The sequence below is a fragment of the Mobula birostris genome, chromosome 7 (genome assembly GCF_030028105.1).
Source record: "Mobula birostris isolate sMobBir1 chromosome 7, sMobBir1.hap1, whole genome shotgun sequence".
Taxonomy (NCBI): domain Eukaryota; kingdom Metazoa; phylum Chordata; class Chondrichthyes; order Myliobatiformes; family Myliobatidae; genus Mobula; species Mobula birostris.
The window spans coordinates 84,963,879-84,982,994 of record NC_092376.1 but is presented as its reverse complement, the minus strand read 5'-3'; the positions used below and the strand labels follow the sequence as shown (position 1 = coordinate 84,982,994).

At 43.5% G+C, this 19,116-nt stretch overlaps 1 protein-coding gene across 4 annotated transcripts in view; it reads left to right on the top strand.

Moving 5' to 3' along the window:
• Nucleotides 1-19,116, top strand: part of LOC140200328 (ETS-related transcription factor Elf-1-like) — a 147,918-nt gene that overhangs the window by 90,276 nt on the left and 38,526 nt on the right. The gene's annotated exons all lie outside the window — the stretch shown is intronic.

The following is a 19,116-nucleotide window of genomic DNA, read 5'->3' as shown; positions in this document are numbered from 1 at the left end:
TCCCTCTGCCCATATCTGAGCTGACTCGTACTTCACAGATGAGTTTAAACAAAGATCATGGAGAGGCTTTGAGGAAAAAGAAGCAGAATAAACGGTGTAAAGACAGTAAGGTAGAAGGGCTGAAATGTGTGTACCTCAGTGCAAGAAGCATCAGGAACAAAGGTGATGAACTGAGAGCTTGGATACATACATGGAATTATGATGTAGTGGCCATTACAGAGACTTGGCTGGCACCAGGGCAGGAATGGATTCTCAATATTCCTGGATTTCAGTGCTTTAAAAGGGATAGAGAGGGTGGAAAAAGGGGAGGAGGGGTAGCATTACTGGTCAGGGATACTATTATAGCTACAGAAAGAGTGGGTAATGTAGCAGGATCCTCTTTTGAGTCAGTATGGGTGGAAGTCAGGAACAGGAATGGAGCAGTTACGCTATTGGGGGTATTCTATAGGCCCCTTGGTAGCAGCAGAGATACAGAGTAGCAAATTGGGAGGCAGATTTTGGAAAGGTGCAAAAATAACAGGGTTGTTATCATGAGTGACTTTAACATCCCTAATATTGATTGGCACCTAATTAGTTCCAAGGGTTTAGATGGGGCAGAGTTTGTTAAATGTGCCCAGGACAGATTCCTGTCACAGTATGTGGACAGGCCGACCAGGGGGAATGCTTTACTAGATCCAGTATTAGGTAATGAACTGGATCAGGTCACAGATCTCTCAGTGGGTGAGCATCTGGGGGACAGTGACCACCGCTCCCTGGCCTTTAGCATTATCATGGAAAAGGATAGAATCAGAGAGGACAGGAACATTTTTAATTGGGGAAGGGCAAATTATGAGACTATAAGGCTAGAACTTGCGGGTGTGAACTGGGATGATGTTTTTGCAGGGAAATGTACTATGGACATGTGGTCGATGTTTAGAGATCTCTTGCAGGATGTTAGGGATAAATTTGTCCCGGTGAGGAAGATAAAGAATGGTAGGGCGAAGGAACCATGGGTGACAAGTGAGGTAGAAAATCTAGTCAGGTGGAAGAAGGCAGCATACATGCGGTTTAGGAAGCAAGGATCAGATGGGTCTATTGAGGAATATAGGGTAGCAAGAAAGGAGTTTAAAAAGGCGCTGAGATGAGCAAGAAGGGGGCATGAGAAGGCCTTGGCAAGTAGGGTAAAGGAAAACCCCAAGGCATTCTTCAATCATGTGAAGAACAAAAGGATGACAGGAGTGAAGTTAGGACCGATTAGAGATAAAGGTGGGAAGATGTGCCTGGAGGCTGTGGAAGTGAGCGAGGTCCTCAGTAAATACTTCTCTTCGGTATTCACCAATGAGAAGAAACTTGATGATGGTGAGGACAATATGAGTGAGGTTGATGTTCTGGAGCATGTTGATATTAAGGGAGAGGAGGTGTTGGAGTTGTTAAAATACATTAGGACGGATAAATCCCCGAGGCCTGACGGAATATTCCCCAGGCTGCTCCATGAGGCAAGGGAGGAGATTACTGAGCCTCTGGCTAGGATCTTTATGTCCTCGTTGTCCACAGGAATGGTACCGGAGGATTAGAAGGAGGCAAATGTTGTCCCCTTGTTCAAAAAAGGTAGTAGGGATAGTCCAGGTAATTATAGATCAGTCAGCCTTACATCTGTGGTGGGAAAGCTGTTGGAAAAGATTCTTAGAGATAGGATCTCTGGGCATTTAGAGAATCATGGTCTGATCAGGGACAGTCAGCATGGCTTTGTGAAGGGCAGATCATGTCTAACAGGCCTGATAGAGTTCTTTGAGGAGGTGACCAGGCATATAGTTGAGGGTAGTACAGTGGATGTGATCTATATGGATTTTAGTAAGGCATTTGACAAGGTTCCACATGGTAGGCTTATTCAGAAAGTCAGAAGGCATGGGATCCATGAAAGGTTGGCCAAGTGGATTCAGAATTGGCTTGCCTGCAGAAGGCAGAGGGTCATGGTGGAGGGAGTACATTCAGATTGGAGGATTGTGACTAGTGGTGTCCCACAAGGATCTGTTCTGGGACCTCTACTTTTCGTGATTTTTATTAACAAGCTGGATGTGGGGGTAGAAGGGTGGGTTGGCAAGTTTGCAGATGACACAAAGGTTGGTGGTGTTGTAGATAGTGTAGAGGATTGTCGAAGATTGCAGAGAGACATTGATAGGATGCAGAAGTGGGCTGAGAAGTGGCAGATGGAGTTCAACCCGGAGACGTGTGAGGTGGTACACTTTGGAAGGACAAACTCCAAAGCAGAGTACAAAGTAAATGGCAGGATACTTGGTAGTGTGGAGGAGCAGAGGGATCTGGGTGTACATGTCCACAGATCCCTGAAAGTTGCCTCACAGGTGGATAGGGTAGTTAAGAAAGCTTATGGGGTGTTAGCTTTCATAAGTCGAGGGATAGAGTTTAAGAGTCTTCAACTACTGCATAGAGTCTTGTCATCTTCAGAAGTTTTCTGATGACTCTGCCATAGATGGATGCATCAGCAAGGGAGATGAGGCTGACTACAGGGCTACGGTAGGAAACTTTGTTACACGGTGTGAACAGAATTATCTGCAGCTTAATGTGAAAAAGACTAAGGAGCTGGTGGTAGACCTGAGGAGAGCAAAGGTACCGGTGACCCCTGTTTCCATCCAGGGGGTCAGTGTGGACATGGTGGAGGGTTACAAATATCTGGGGATATGAATTGACAGTAAACTGGACTGGTCAAAAAACACTGAGGCTGTCTACAAGAAGGGTCAGAGCCGTCTCTATTTCCTGAGGAGACTGAGGTCCTTTAACATCTGCCGGACGATGCTGAGGATGTTCTACGAGTCTGTGGTGGCCAGTGCTATCATGTTTGCTGTTGTGTGCTGGGGCAGCAGGCTGAGGGTAGCAGACACCAACAGAATCAAGCTCATTCGTAAGGCCAGTGATGTTGTGGGGATGGAACTGGACTCTCTGATGGTGGTGTCTGAAAAGAGGATGCTATCCAAGTTGCATGCCATCTTGGACAATATCTCCCATCCACTACATAATGTACTGGTTGGGCACAGGAGTACATTCAGCCAGAGACTCACTCCACCAAGATGCAACACAGAGCATCATAGGAAGTCATTCCTGCCTGTGGCCATCAAACTTTACAACTCCTCCCTTGGAGGGTCAGAAACCCTGAGCCAATAGGCTGGTCCTGGACTTATTTCTGGGCATAATTTACATATTACTATTTAACTATTTATGGTTTTATTACTATTTATTATTTATGGAGCAACTGTAATGAAAATCCAATTTCCCTCGGATCAATAAAGTATGACTATGACTAATGATGCAGCTCTATAAAACTCTGGTTAGGCCACACTTGGAGTACTGTATCCAGTTCTGATCGCCTCACTATAGGAAGGATGTGGAAGCATTGGAAAGGGTACAGAGGAGATTTACCAGGATGCTGCCTGGTTTAGAGAGTATGCATTATGATCAGAGATTAAGGGAGCTAGGGCTTTACTCTTTGGAGAGAAGGAGGATGAGAGGAGACATGATAGAGGTGTACAAGATAATAAGAGGAATAGATAGAGTGGATAGACAGCGCCTCCTCCCCAGGGCACCACTGCTCAATACAAGAGGACATAGCTTTAACGTAAGGGGTGGGAAGTTCTAGGGGGATATAAGAGGAAGGTTTTTTACTCAGAGAGTGGTTGGTGCGTGGAATGCACTGCCTGAGTCAGAGGTGGAGGCAGATACACTAGTGAAGTTTAAGAGACTACTGGACTGGTATATGGAGGAATTTAAGTTGGGGGCTAATATGGGAGGCAGGGTTTGAAGGTCGGCGCAACATTGTGGGCCGAAGGGCCTGTACTGTGCTGTACTATTCTATGTTCTATGAAATCAGTGTATATTGCCTGTGTTACCTTTCAGTTGTTAGTCATAGTCGTAGTCATACTTTATTGATCCCGAGGAAAATTGATTTTCGTTACAGTTGCCCCAACCAAGAATAGAGTATAAATATAGCAATATAAAACCATAAATAATTAAATAGTAATATGTAAATTATGCCAGGAAATAAGTCTAGGACCAGCCTATTGGCTCAGGGTGTCTGACCATCCAAGGGAGGAGTTGTAAAGTTTGATGGCCACAGGCAGGAATGACTTCCCATGATGCGCTGCGTTGCATCTCAGTGGAATGAGTCTCTGGCTGAATGTACTCCTGTGCCCACCCAGTACATTATGTAGTGGATGGGAGACATTGACCAAGATGGCATGCAACTTGGACAGCATCCTCTTTTCAGACACCACTGTCAGAGAGTCCAGTTCCATCCCCACAACATCACTGATCTTACGAATGAGTTTGTTGATTCTGTTGGTGTCTGCTACCCTCAGCCTGCTACCCCAGCACACAACAGCAAACATGATAGCACTGGCCACCACAGTTATAGATAGATACAGCCCATATAAACTCAATGTCATCAACGTTACATGTTCTTTCACTTCGGCTTACTAACTCTGAAACTGTCCATAGGTGAGGCCCTGTACTCAGACTCAAACATGCAGTCCTATGTTTTGGTCAACACCGCAGTCTCATGTTCATGACAACACATTCATCTCGAGGTATTTCTCATATTCACAGATCACAGTTACAGTCCACGTGTACAGTACAGTACCAAATTATGTTTCATATGCACAACCGAGTTACAATCCACATGCAAAGCACTAAGATACAATTCACGTGTACTGCTCCAAGTCACAAACCATGTCCATAATTCCAAGTCACAATCCAGCTGCAATCCACCTGCATTTTCTTGTCAGTCTTTTTGTGTAGTTTATCATTGATTCTACTGTATTTATTTGTCCTACTGTGAATGCCTTCAAGAAAATAAATCTCAGGGTTGTGTACAGTGACATATATGTACTTTGATAACAAATTTCCTTTGAATATGCAAAACCCAGAATATAATCAACACAGATGTTCCTAAGCTACGGTCTATACCCCACAGCACAAGTACGTGCTAGCACCCAGATCCCAGTCTGCCACATTACTTGGAGCATAAGCTGCAGTTCACGTACACTGGGCCGAGATCAGGTCTACATACACAGCGATCAATTCAGATCTGCTATTTTTGATATGCATGCACAGATCGACTCTCCATGAGGAGCCTTGGGCTCCACTAGGCAAATTCAAGGTCAAGTCTGGATGTCTGGAGTTTTCACCGTCTACCACTATGCTCCAGTTATTTTCTCAGGGTACTGAAAGAAACACATACAATCTTGACATGTGTAAATTGGCTGATGCATTCCTTTCGTACTGGCAATGACATTACCTCGGAATTGCATTAGTTATGAACACCCTGATATTGAGAAAGGCACAGTATAAATTCCTGGTTAGCTTTTAACAGAATTTTGAACTTCTCTGAAATACGCACATTTAAGTATTTTTTTTTGCCTGCTGAAATTTTTAAAAATTTACAGTAAATTTACATAGCACCGATTTTCAAAAAAAGTAGTCTGTGAAAAATGTTCCTTGAAACACTGAATTATTAACCATATTGAAAAGGGGGGGGGCTAAAATTATGTCAGGTGACTACTTTCCAAATCAAATATAATTCTGGTTAAAATAATCTGAAATAAAGAGGTGGAGGATGCGATGCAGGCGTGTTGAAACGTGTGTCCACAAATGTGGCTTTTGTTCCCCCCCACCCCAGCTCATTGTTGCTGCGTCGGATCAGGAAGGCCGGGGTCCTGGGTTCATGTCCAGGAGCTCAGCGGCAGTGAGCGGCGCCCCACCAAGAGCCACTGCCTGCACTAAACCGCCCATTCACTCTCCACATGGATCGACCTTTCTCCAGGAAGTCTAGCAAAACATTGGCGCCGACCATTGCACCGGGCGCCGGAGGTGGCTGGGCTGCAGCCCCGCCGTGCCCTCCCACGGCCAGAGGCATGGGGCGGCGAATGCCAACCTCTGGCCGTGGCGGGCATCCAGCAGAAAGGGCAACTGAACTCCCTTCCCGGGTGCAGGAGCAGTCGGTGGGATTGGCGCCCAACGCGCTTCCCTCTCCACCCCTATCTGGAGTTGCCGAGCTTGGTCTGCAGCTGATTTCCGGATGGTTTCCCCCTTTACTTTGGCTGAGGAAGACTGCATCATTGCTCGAGTCCTGCAATAAGAGTTTCTGCTCTTTTATTGCCATTGTTTAGGGGGCGGGGTGGGGGTTAAAATGGCCACAGCCCTTTACGAGGGACGTAATCAGCTGGATCTGTTGATAAAAGCAGGTAAGAACTCAAAGGGAAAGAGGTGTCAGGGGTGGAGGCTACAATCCAGTTTGGAGCTATGCACGTAAAAGGGGGAGGGAAAGGGAGCAGTCAGGAATCTTGAGACCAGGAAGTAAGATTAGTAGCGCGTTTGAGTGAATGTGCGGCGCTTCCTTTGCTGTGGGTGAGGGTAAAGCGGCGCAAATGTATTGTTAGTGAACGCTGGAGAGAGTAATACTATACTGCAGCGAATTTGTAGAATGTATTACTTCTTTCTCAGTGCCAGGTACTCAGATAGCAGCGCGATTACAACTCTGCCATTTCAATTCCCATACACACCATTTACTGATAAAATCCTCCCAGACACTTAACAACTTCCACAACTCTCAGCAGATCCGTTCAAAAGGTTGGGTTTGTATGCCGCTGACTCCGCGCTTCATCCTCGGTCACTTTTATTTGTTGTTTATGTTGTTGTGTTCCAAACGTAATATCTCTTTCTTCCTTGATGTTGTTCCTTAAAATTTACTCTTCATTGGTCTGAGCACCTGTGGAGCACTTTGGGGCATTTTAAAAAGGTAAAGCTGCTGTGTAAATGTAGGTTGTTGAATGTTTCTGGGCGAGTTTTATACACAAGACAAATTGCAACAGGTGGGAAGTGTGAGTGTGTGTGGAGTAGTGGGGACGGCATTTTAAAGCAGAAAGTAAGTGTTGTAACACAACTTAAAGTAGCACCAGCTAAGTTGACTGGAGAATTTCACCATTGTCTCCAGCAGATGCAGTGAGTGCACAAGATTTTTGCCACACTTATCCTGCATTAACATGTGTGCTCAGCATCTGTCCAAAGCATAGGGCCAAAACTGTAGGCTTCTTCACCCAGTGGTCAATAATTACTTGCCTCAAATGATTTGTGTAACCATCATCAGTGCCATGGTACCTGGTCTTTCATTATCTGTTCCTTGTTTATGTGTTCATTAATGAACTCTTCATTAACTGATGCCATGGAGAAATTTTGAGCTTAATTAGATTTCTTTTTAAGGGTGGGATGGCAATTTTGTACAATATACAGTAAAGCTACGGTGTGTTAAGTACCTCAGTATCTTTCAGAGATTTTCTATTGAAATCCATACTACTTCAGTTTCCAAGATTCACTTTTAACTAATCAGCACATCGTTTTTCCATTCTTCTCAATTTCAAGTCTTATTTCCAAAGCAGACAAAATTTTAAAAATGTCTTCTCACATCAATAAAATGCAGTTCTCTAAATGCTAAAATAATGCACAAGGTAAAGGAATTTCTTGACTCACCAATGGAGGAATGGGATGATGATGTGTTGGCATTCTTGCTGAACTACTGTGGTCCATCTCCATTTATGTACACTGAACTAATGTCAACATAGGTTTCCAAACTTAGCACAGTGTGTGAAGTAGAGGGTGTCTGCCAAAATAATGGGCAGCTGATAGAGCTGCGAATCATACCCTGGACTTGTTTTCAGTTGCATTGCAAACTGGAGTCATGAAACAGTGCCTTCCTTCCTTGAAATTTTGTTAATTCCAATTATATTTTAATGGCAAACTGTTTAATATATACAAAAGATTATTTTAGGTAAGTACATTAGTTTTTTGATGGCCTATGCTCACTAGTGAGTTGAAAGGCAGAAAAAGAGACATTAGTTGTTGTTAAGTCAGATATTGACAGCATTTCAGCTTACTGCTAAAGTTTATTTTTAGAAGGAAAGTCATTGGTATTCCTTCAAGCCATTATAATTAATTATCCCTTTATTGATTTTTTTATTTCATTAGTCAGTTGTGTTAATATTGAAGATAACCAACTGAGAAGAATTACTGAGTTTCTTATTAATTAAACAACACTTACAATTCAGTTTCTTATAATAAACGAACATAGTGTGGGTACCTATACAGTTGACATAAGTTACACAATAAATAGATTAAGGCAAACAATACCATTGCAGGTCAAAACCATAAATATTTGAACAAATAGACATTGGAGCACATTGAGTACATTTTAAGTATACAAGTTTTTAACAGAGGTTTGTATTTTACTGCAACCAAAAACACAAACTGCTGAAGGAATTCATTAAACTGAGCAGTATTTGTGGAGTCAAAGGGATAGTCAGTGCTTTTGGTTTAGGACCCTGCATCAGGACTGAGAGTGTAGAGGGGACATTGTCTGTGTACAGAGGTGAGGCAGGAGCCAGCAGGCAGATGCTGGTGAGTTGAGAGATAGTGGGCAGGTGGAGAAGTGTGGAATTGTGAAAATGGCTGGTTGGTGATGGCCTGAGATAGATAAGGGGGGCAGATTCTGATTATTAAGGAAGGTGATAAGTAAAACCAAATGAAGGAGGGGTTGTGGGCACTTTTTTTTCTCTACTTTTGATCCACCTAGGTACTCACCTTCCCACCTGGTTCCATCTGCTTATCATCCACACACTATACCCTCTTGATTTCTTACCCTTTCTCCCAAGTGTTTCATCTGCCCACCATCCCTTTATTTGGTTCCACTTATCACCTTTCTTAATAATCAGATTCTAGCATCTACAGCTTCTTGTACCTCCTCTTTATCATCCTACAGCCTGTCTTCCTCTGACCTCCAACTGCCCCCCCCCCATCTAGGCGTAACATCAGTCATACCTCCTTCTTCCCATCTCTTTCTGCTTTTTGTGGGGACCTCACTCTCTGCGAGCTCTGGGTTATACGTCCATTCCAGTTCTTTGTTTTCCTTGCAGTCATGGGGGTAATACTGATCCCTACACCTCTACTCTCACCACCAGCTCAGTTAATGGGAGAACTACGTACTCGCCTCTCCTGTGTCTAGGCACAGAATCATCATACTTGGCTGTACTGGGAAAAAGCATTGAGCTGAGGGATTGATCCAGAAAGACTTGCTCAAAGAGGTGAATTTCTTAAAGGCATCTTGAAGGAGAAAATGGAGGGATATTTTAAATTATTATTTTCAGGATCTTCCCTTGAGACAGTACCAGCACTTTTCCCCATCCCTGACTCTCTTTGTGAGGCTCCTGGTGAACTGCCTCCTTGAACCACTCCAGTTCCTTTGCTGCAGCTGTGCCCACTGTGCTGCTGGCAGTGGGTGCCAAATTTAAATGCCTGAAACCTGAAGTACTTTTTCAAGTCAAGTTGGTACACGAGTTGGAAGGGAACCAGTTCCTGGTTCACATTCAGAGTTTCCATTTCCTGGCGAACTTGCCCTTCTACGACATGCTACATGAGTAATCTAGGCAGGTAACTGGAATGTATTTTTGTTGATGCTACACACTGCAGGCACCTGGTGTGAAGGGACTGAATGTTCAGGGTAATGGAGAAATTCTGGGGGAGGGTATCTAGTAAAATATTTGTGACATCAGGAGAAGAGAAAATTAGGTAGCAGGGATATGTAATGTTCCAGGATTAGCTGGGGCCTTAGAATTTAAACACAGAATTGAACATTTCAAATAGAGGAGATTGGGAAATGTGGAGTTGATTACTAGCATGGTCAGAAGTGTAACAAAAGAAAATCATGTGCCACAAATTGAATGAGGGTAGCTTGTGGTATTTTCTAGATGGGAGGGCACTGGAGGTGACGATCACGCAAGGATCTTGCAGTTTGGCAAATAGTCGCTTGTGTGAGCGATGTAGTGAGAGGAAGCATAGTGTCAGTTGATGCAGCCAGACTTTGTGACACAGAGGATTGAAGCACAAGTTCATCTGGGGCTAAGAGTTGAATAGAAAGCTGAGACTGACTGGCAAAGTGGTTGGAAGTTTATTGAAGCTGGTGTTGGGGGGCATGTAGCAGGAACTGAAGGCTAAGCAGAACAGCTGCAAAGATCCTAATGTTGATCTCTATATTTTAAAAACCTGTTTTATTCAGTGACATTACCAGCTGAATCTCAAGGCTGATGCAGTACAGAAGCATTGTGTTTTGATGTTGCAGTTGTCACAAAGCAGGGCTTTGGCCCAGTGATCTGTGTATTGTTTGATTCTGCCATTCACCAGCTGGCTGATTTGCCCTTAAGTTGGCCAGCGTAACATTTAAGTGACAATTGGAGGGCAGGGTTTGGGCATGGAGGAGGAGAATAAATAAATACAATTCAGCCTTCAGAATTTAGAGTTTAATTGGTAGCTTAAGTTAATAGAGTTGTGCAGGTAATAATTAGGGAAATACAGTTACCCCAATCAATGTGCATGCAGTGAACCTTAATTTGAATTTTTTTGCTTATAATTTTCATAAACTGGGCTTGATAGTATTTCATAGTAGAATGTTCTGTTATTGGCTCTTTGCTCCAATGTTTATAAGACAAAATGTGAAATAATGTTCTGTAACAAGTTCAGTTTGAATAATTCATCTGTAGGCACCATGTAAACATAGCCACTCTGGATGTATTTTCAGACAATTTTTTAAAGAATTTACTAAGAATTGATTGCATTTTCTCAGACTCCAGTGAGCAATTTTCATCCCTGGTGCCCACTGTATTATAAATGAGAGGCATCCACATATTAAGCAAGAAACTTTCAGCCCAAGCCAAAAAATGCAAGTAGATTCTGTTGCCAAGATCTAGATAGCCTGAACTGATAAACAAGCATTTAGAAAGCAGGCCTGGTGAAAGGCCACAAGCCTGAAGCACTAAGCTTGCAGTCTTTGCCTTGTATGTTACCCAATTTGCCGAATAATTTTAGTATTTTTTGTTTTTCTTTCATCATCCACATTTTGTTTTCAGTGCTTGTCCCTTTGAAAGAAGTGATCAGAACAAAAGGCCTTTCACTTTCTCATTTCTTCTACCATTCACTTAGCTATTGTTTTACTTCCCTATGCTAATAAATTTTCCTCCGGATTGCCCGAGCTCAGGTCTTTTGGGTGTTGACTTCTTTTAGATCACTGGTCAACTTTCTGCAGTTGGTGGAATCCAAAACAGATTTATGTAATCCGACCTTGTAAAGCTTCGTATCATTATGACAAATATGCTTTCTAGTAGGTCCGCTTTGAGCTGACACTTGGCATTAAATGCAAATGCACTAAATGGGATTGATCTAAGCTTCTGTGAAACTATAATGTTTCTCCCTTCCCCTGAGTTTAACCTAATGAGATAAAACTCAGTGATCCTTTTTAATCATGATCCACTGTTGTGTGGTACTACGTTAGTTTGTGTACCTAGACACCCAATCTCTTTGTCCTTTTGCTTTTTGACTGTCTCTTTTCAGTGTAACTACTGTGCTCAGTTTAGAAATTTGGGACTGATTTTAGCTGATCCTTGAGCAGAAATTTGTAGTTGGGGTGTTAGAGTTGAAAGACAACTTTGCTCATATTAAAGTGCCTATTTTCTGTCAAAAATGGAGTTGCTTTTAATCATGCTTTTTTTCTCCACGTTTGCTGTACTCTGTTGCTATGTAAGTTGTCATTGTGTAGTTACATTCTCCCGTCACTTAGTAGCTCCTTGAATCAAGGCTGAAAGGTCTTGATCCTTGCCGGACTCCAGATTGGTTCAGACCAGCAAGATAAACCCTTCACATCGAACTCTGCTAAGCTTGGAAGGATGGCCGTTGTGGCTTTTCAGGCCAGGGCTCACCTATCATTTCCAAAGAAGAATTCGTTATCAACACTGCAGGAACAGAGGAGAGAGGTAAAGAAACTGGATGTGGTTAAAAATAAAGTCAATGGCCGGCAGTCACTTGGTCTGAATGGTACAGGCTACCTAGACTATGGCTGCAATCTTTCAATCCACGGTTAAAAGCAATCTTGGCAGAAATTTTAAAATCATGTCTTACAAGGGGAGGCTTTGATTTCAAATGTCATGAACGTTCTTAATGCTTTTCCGAAACAAGTTTATTATCATTGACTTGGATGATGTGAAATTTGTTGTGTGGCAGCAGTCCAGGGCAAAGACATAAAAATGGCTATAAATTACAAAAAGAAAAAGTGCAAAATAAAAAGGAATAACGATTTAGTGTTCATTGGCTGTTGAGAAGTTTGATGTCAGAAGGGAAGAACGTGTTTCTTCAGGCTCCTGAACCTCCTGTCGATGGCAGTAACAAGAGGAGGCGTGTCCGGGTTGGAGCGGATCCTTGGCGATGGCAGTGACAAGAGGAGACGTGTCCGGGTTGGAGCGGATCCTTGGCGATGGCAGTGACGAGGCCAAGGATCCGCTCCAACCCGGACACGTCTCCTCGTCACTGCCATTGCCAAGGATCCGCTCCAACCCGGACACGTCTCGATGGCAGTGACAAGAGGAGACGTGACCGGGTTGGAGCGGATCCTTGGCGATGGCAGTGACAAGAGGAGACGTGTCCGGGTTGGAGTGGATCCTTGGCGATGGCAGTGACAAGAGGAGACGTGTCCGGGTTGGAGTGGATCCTTGGCGATGGCAGTGACAAGAGGAGACGTGTCCGGGTTGGAGCGGATCCTTGGCGATGGCAGTGACAAGAGGAGACGTGTCCGGGTTGGAGCGGATCCTTGGCGATGGCAGTGACGAGGAGACGTGTCCGGGTTGGAGCGGATCCTTGGCGATGGCAGTGACAAGAGGAGACGTGTCCGGGTTGGAGCGGATCCTTGGCGATGGCAGTGACAAGAGGAGATGTGTCCGGGTTGGAGCGGATCCTTGGCGATGGCAGTGACAAGCGGAGACGTGTCCGAGTTGGAGCGGATCCTTGGCGATGGCAGTGACGAGGAGACGTGTCCGGGTTGGAGCGGATCCTTGGCGATGGATGCTGACGTCTTGAGGCACCTCCTCTTGATGTCCTCAGTGTTGAGGACGATTTTGCCACGATGGAGCTGACTGAGTTCGAAACCATCTGCAGCCTCATGCAGTCCTGCATATTGAAAGATCCATGCCACACTCTCCACCATACATCTATAGAAATTCATAGGAGTCTTTGGTGCCATGCCAAATCCCCTCAAATTCCTTACAAAGTAGAGCCACTGGCAACCCCTCTTTGTGACTGAAGCGCCAAGTTGAATGCGGAGGTGGCCAGCGAGCACTCCCAGCGGAAGCTACTGAGGTGACAATGGTTAGCAACCAGGTCGGTGGCCTTTAGACCTGGCATGGTAGTTCCTCTTCATAGAAGGTCTGAGTTTGTGTGGCCGCTCTCCTCGTGTGCTGACGGAACGATGCTTTCGATATTCTGAGATTTATGTAGTTATTGGTCTTGCTTTATCTTGGTCTCCTTCAGTTTCTCAGTGCTTTTCTTGGGGCCAGTTGGCAGGTGGGTGATCTGTTACCTTTGTGTGAGAGAGGGGGTTGGGGGTTTGATGCAGTTGTTGATGTTCTTTCTGCTGCGGTGAGGAGATGAGGATTTGATACCATTATGGCTGTTTTTTTCTGCAAGGGAAGGGGTGGGGGGGGGAGTCTTGGGGTTTGCGAGTTTTGTTCCTTCTTTTCATGCCGGGGGGAGGGGAGGAGTTGATGTCTTTTCTTTCAGCAATACCCATGGTCTTTCTGTATTTCATGGCTATTTGGAGAAGGCGCCTGTCAGAGTTGTATTATACATGCGTACTTTGACAATAAATGAACCTTTGATTGCATCAATGTGCTGAACCCTGGATAAATTCTCTGGGGATGTTGACACCCAGGAACTTGAAGCTGATCACCCTTTTCCCTGCTGACCCCTGGACAAGGTCTGGTGGGATTGATCTAAGCCCACCCAACTTTCCCCTTCCTGAATTCCATAATCTGTTCCTTGGTCTTGCTGCTGTTCATTGCGAGTTTATTGTTGCAACACCACTCAATCTGTCACCATCCAAGATCCTACCAACAACGGTGGTGTTAGCAGTGAATTTATAGATGCCATTTGAGTATAGAGAGAGTAGGGCAGTGAGCTAAGCATGCATCCTTGAAGTACACCTGTGTTGATTGACAGTCAGGAGGATGTGTTATTACTGATCTGTTCAATACAGTCCTTTTGAATTTGTTTGGCCAAGGTTATTGGCAGATAATGGGAATATACTCGTTAGTTCACCTCGACTTTAGATGGCCCTGGCCCCTCTCAAAATCTAATTTGCCGCAAAGCTGGGGAGCATTGCTGCTAAGTATCTCTCACGGTAATTGATGTTATTTTCTGGAGCTAGGATAGTCCTTAATCAAGGATGTGATTGATCTAAGTGTTTGATTGCACTTAGGAAATGAGTTGGGAGTAGATTTTTTTGGCACATTTGTTTTTTTTTACTTTATTTTCAAAATTTTCAAGAAACAATGAAATCAACAAGAACATCCCAGCTCAGAAATGTGTAAAAATAAAATAAGAAAAAAAAAGGAACATAACATCAGAGGGATGCCTATTGTACAAAGTGCTCAAAAGTGCTAAACATTAAATCTCAAATGAGGGCCGTGAGAAATCAGCTGGGGTGGGGGGAAATTTCTCCTCCGCCCCCAGCCTCGTCTAGGTAGGCAAGAAATGGATCCCAGATAGCCGAAAACTTTATAATTGAATTGGTTCTCAAGAACCTGAGTCTCTCCATCTGTATGACTGAGATCATATCAGCCATCCATCTCCGGAAGGAAGGGGAAGAGGGTGATTTCCATTCCCTCAAGATAAGTCTTTTTGCGACAGTCATCCCCAGCACATTTGTTTAAGGTGACAACAGTGTTCCTCAAAGAGAAAAGCGTGCATTTGAAGAATATGCTTTTACATTTTATAATGTACTTCAAGCATCTCTGTTTGCTCCTGTAATTTCCCTGATGCTAATTAAATAGGGCCTTGGGAAGAGGACTATTGAGCTCATTGTGAAGCATGGACATTGAGTCAGCATGGGTCCTGCGTTGACATAAACATGAATCTTGGAGAATTGAGCGCAGAAGGCAGCACATCCAATGCCCATTGCTTTGATTTTCCATTTGAGGAGTATGAATGACTTGCTGAAAAATAAGAATGACCAGTTTTCTAATTGGTATGCTTGTCCTGCGGGACTCAGTTCCCAGCGAAAACTTTAGCTAATGCAGCTCCATTATCTTTCTGGGTTTAACTCATTCATCCATCAGGTGAAGGAATTGAGGTTGAAGTTTATTCTGTATTCAATTATACTGCTGTTCTATCATAGAAATTAAAAGTCTGAGATCTGATAAAAATTACACTATAGGTATTGGAAGCAGGCAGCAATAGTTTCTGACTACAACTTCTTATAAGGTAGCATAATAGCAAGGACATCTGCAACAAAAGATGCCTCACAAAATTGACCCAGATGGTGATTGTAGGCAGCACAACGGAATGGGATTTTTAGTCAGCAAATCATAAATATTGCATATTCCAATAAAAGTTAGTTAATGCTAGATCAGAACAATGCAGAACAGTTTAAAGTTGTCTAGTTTGAATGATTTTTTTCAAAAACTTAAACTACAAGAAATTAGTTAATTAATAAACCATACTACATTCTCTACTGTCAATATTTACTGAGCACCAATGTTCACCTGCTTAGCAGGAGGCAAAAAGCAGCAACAAGAGAAATCTGTTTTGAGAAAACTCATTGTTTACAACTGTAAAAAGTTTGTGTCATTCCCCCCTATTTTACTACTAATAACCATTGATATGTTTACATTCAAAGATTATTTTTCCCATGCAAGGGATGTGGGCTTTGCATTTTGAGCCAGTATTTAGTTGTCTTCCCCTAATTACCTTTGGGAAGGTGGTGGGGAGCTGCCTTCTTGAACGGCTGTTATCCCTGAGGTGTTGGTATACCCACTGTGCTGTTCGGGAGAAAGTTACAGGGTTTTAACCCTGTGCTAGTGAAGTGGTATTTCCAAGTCAGGGTGGTAGGTGCTTGGAGGGCAACTTTTAGCTGGTGGTGTTCCATACTTTTGCTGCCTTGTCCTTTTGGCTCAGCAATATCGTGGATTTGGAAGGTGTCCTCTAAATATTCTTGGTGCGTTATGGAAGTGATTCCATATCAGGACTACAGTTACTAGTTACTATTTAGCATAAGCATGTTATCTTATGCAGAGAAGTTGGATAGGCTTAGTTAGTGTGTGCTAGAATAAGTAACAATGAGAAGAAAGTTGGTTTAACATACAAGGTCCTGAGGGGTTTACATAAAGTAGACATGAGGGGATGTTTTCCCCATGGACGAATTGAAAATCTGGATCATTATTTTGAAATCAGGAGCCATTTGAGACAAGTGCGGTGAAGTCATATCTGTCAGAGTTATATAAAATATCTTCAAATGATGGAAGCAAACATTTTAAAATCTGGCAGATAAATGCATGATAAAAAAGAATTAAAGTTCACTGTAGTTTGATATGCAGAGTTGAGGTAACAGTAAGATCAATATTTTTATTAAATAGGTTCAATGGGCTAATTGGCCTATTCCTCCTCCTCATTTGTATGTTTCGTACTCATAAGACCAGGGGAATATAAGACCATAAGACAAAGTCACCCATTCGGCCCATCGAGTGAGCATCGCCATTTTATCATGAGCTGATCCATTCTCCCATTTAGTCCCACTCGCCCGCCTTCTTACCATAACCTTTGATGCCCTGGCTACTCAGATACCTATCAATCTCTGCCTTAAATACACCCAATGACTTGGCCTCCACTGCTGCCCGTGGCAACAAATTCCATAGATTCACCACCCTCTGACTGAAAGAATTTCTTCGCATCTCTGTTCTGAATGGGTGCCTTTCAATCCTTAAGTCATGCCCTCTCGTACTAGACTCCCCCATCATGGGAAACAACTTTGCCACATCCACTCTGTCCATGCCTTTCAACATTCGAAATGTTTCTATGAGGTCTCCCCCATTCTTCTAAACTCCAAGGAATGCAGTCCAAGAGCGGACAAACGTTCTTCATATGTTAACCCTCTCATTCCCGGAATCATTCTAGTGAATCTTCTCTGTACCCTCTCCAATGTTAGCACATCCTTTCTTAAATAAGGAGACCGAAACTGCCCACAGTACTCCAAGTGAGGTCTCACCAGCGCCTTATAGAGCCTCAACATCACATCCCTGCTCCTATACTCTGTTCCTCTAGAAATGAATGCCAACATTGCATTCGCCTTCTTCACCACCGACTCAACCTGGAGGTTAACCTTAAGGGTATCCTGTACGAGGACTCCCAAGTCCCGTTGCATCTCAGAACTTTGAATTCTTTCCCAATTTAAATAATAGTCTGCCCGTTTATTTCTTCAACCAAAGTGCATAACCATACACTTTCCAATATTGTATTTCATTTGCCACTTCTTTGCTCATTCTTCCAATCTATCCAAGTCTCTCTAGAGACTCTTCGTTTCCTCAGCACTACCGGCCCCTCCACCTATCTTCGTATCGTCAGCAAACTTAGCCACAAAGCCATCTATTCCATAATCCAAATCGTTGATGTACATTGTAAAAAGAAGCAGCCCCAACACGGGCCCCTGTGGAACACCACTGGTAACAGGCAGCCAACCAGAATAGGATCCCTTTATTCCCACTCTCTGTTTCCTGCCAATCAGCCAACGCTCTATCCACGTATGTAACTTCCCCGTAATTCCATGGGCTCTTATCTTCTTAAGTAGCCTCATGTGTGGCACCTTGTCAATGGCCTTCTGAAAATCCAAATATACAACATCCACTGCACCTCCCTTGTCTAGCCTACTTGTAATTTCCTCAAAAAATTGTAATAGGTTTGTCCGGCAGGATTTTCCTTTAAGGAATCCATGCTGAGTTCTGCCTATCTTGTCATATGCCTCCAGGTACTCCGTAACCTCATCCTTGACAATCGACTCCAACAGCTTCCCAACCACCGATGTCAAGCTAACAGGCCTATAATTTCCTTTTTGCTTCCTTGCCCCCTTCTTAAATAGCAGAGTGACATTTGTAATCTTCCAGTCCTCCAGAACCAGGCCAGAATCTGTCAACTTTTGAAAGATCATTGCAAATGCCTCCGCAATCTCCACAGCTACTTCCTTCAGAACACGAGGGTGCATTCCATCTGGTCCAGGAGATTTATCGACCTTTAGCCTATTCAGCTTCCTGAGTACTTTCTCTGTCGTAATTGTGACTGCGCACACTTCTCTTCCCTGCCACCCTTGAGTGTCCTGTATACTGCTGACGTCTTCCTCAGGTTCCTTCGCCATCTCCTTATCTCCCATTACAATTTCTCCAGCATCATTTTCTATCGGTCCTATATCTACTCTCACCTGCCTTTTACTCTTTATATACTTGAAAAAGCTTTTAGTATCCTCTTTGATATTATTTGCTAGCTTCCTTTCATAGTTTCTCTTTTCCCTCTTAATGACTTTCTTAGTTTCCTTTTGTAAGCTTTTAAAAACTTCCCAATCCTCTGTCTTCCCACTAAATTTTGCTTCCTTGTATGCCCTCTCCTTTGCTTTAACTTTGGCTTTGACGTCTCTTGTCAACCACGGTTACATCCTTTTTCCATTCGAAAATTTCTTCTTTTTTGGAATATACCTGTCTTGCACCTTCCTCACTTCTCGCATAAACTCCAGCCACTGCTGCTCTGCTGTCTTTCCCACCAGAGTCCCTTTCCAGTGAACTTTGGCCAGTTCCTCTCTCATGCCACTGTAATTTCCTTTACTCCACTGGAATACCGACACATCAGATTTCGGCTTCTCTTTTTCAAATTTCACAGTGAACTCAGTCATGTTATGATCACTGTCTCCTAAGGGTTCCTTCACCTCAATCTCTCTAATCACCTCGAGTTCATTACACGATACCCAATCCAGTGCAGCCGATCCCCTAGTGGGCTCAACAACAACATCAATGTCTTCAGAGTGGGTCAAGTCTTTTCATACATTTAAGGCAGAGGTTGATGGATTCTTGATTGGTCAGAGCATGAAGGTATGGGGAGAAGGCAGGAGACTGGGGCTGAGAAAAATTGGCAGAGAGGAGTTGGACATTAACAGTTCAGAATATTTGGCAGCAATAAGAAAAATAAAGAGTGAAAGATCATAAAGTGGATTGCAGCAAACACCCCAAC